The 972-nt window shown below is 36.2% G+C and overlaps 1 non-coding gene across 1 annotated transcript; it reads right to left on the reverse strand.

Moving 5' to 3' along the window:
• Positions 1-612: 612 nt before the first annotated feature.
• On the reverse strand, positions 613-684 carry Trnav-aac (transfer RNA valine (anticodon AAC)). Its single transcript has one exon. It is a non-coding gene; the product is annotated as a tRNA-Val (tRNA).
• Positions 685-972: the final 288 nt, after the last annotated feature.

Below are 972 nucleotides of genomic sequence, written 5' to 3' on the forward strand. Positions count from 1 at the left end.
TCTAAGAATTCATCATGAGCCACTGGAGAATTTGACATATCCTTACTTTATTGCCTGAAGTAAATTTCAGCTTAAACCCTTAGATGATTAAATGAAATTCACCCAACCATTTACTTGCAGAGTTTGAAGATCTATAACGAAACTGATGCTTCTGTTTTGTAAGAAAAAATATGACCTCACTTGCTGATCTGACACAAGAAAACCAAAACTATTTCAAGTTTCACCAATGCTTATAGGCCTAATTTTAAAACAGATATCAATTATTGTGTCCTTATTACAACTTTATCTTTATTTCTCACTTCTAATTTCTCTTTTTCACTCTTCTACCTCTTTAACATTCCTTCAGCCAATCTACTGCTGTACATTCTCAGGGTAGCTGCAAAACTTTTTGGAACAGGAACTTCTCTCCACATTGTTCTTCTTACTTTTTGTTCCAAAGAAATGCAATTTGAAGAATGAGGAAATAAAATGCATCTGCCTGAATATTCCATCATCTGAAAAGATTATCAAGACTTCACTAGAAGGCCACTTTAACTCTTGTTGGGGGAAAAAGCCAGAAAAACCTTGCTTGCTCTAGAAAGAAAGAGTTTTATTTATTATCTTTTTTATTTGTTGTGGTGCTGGGGATTGAACCCAGGACTTGTGCATGTTAGGCAAACACTCTACCACTGAGCTACATCTCCAGGCCTAGAGTTTGAAATGGGATTTTCAGTTTTCTGCATTTTACACAGAACCCTTATCAGGTAGCCACAATGAATCTATTCTCACATGGTGTGGTTATCGCCCATCTAAACACTGAAACGTTACTCTGGAGTAAGGCAGAAGTGGCATCGCAGGAAATCAGAAAGGATTCTCCCTTTGACCTAGGATGGATTATTACTCAATGCATCTAGGGGGAACGTGGGTACCATGTTTCCATTTTGATTTATTTTAAGTAATAATGATAACATTTTAGGATAAAATCAACCCATG

Source organism: Sciurus carolinensis, chromosome 6, assembly GCF_902686445.1.
Source record: "Sciurus carolinensis chromosome 6, mSciCar1.2, whole genome shotgun sequence".
NCBI lineage: Eukaryota > Metazoa > Chordata > Mammalia > Rodentia > Sciuridae > Sciurus > Sciurus carolinensis.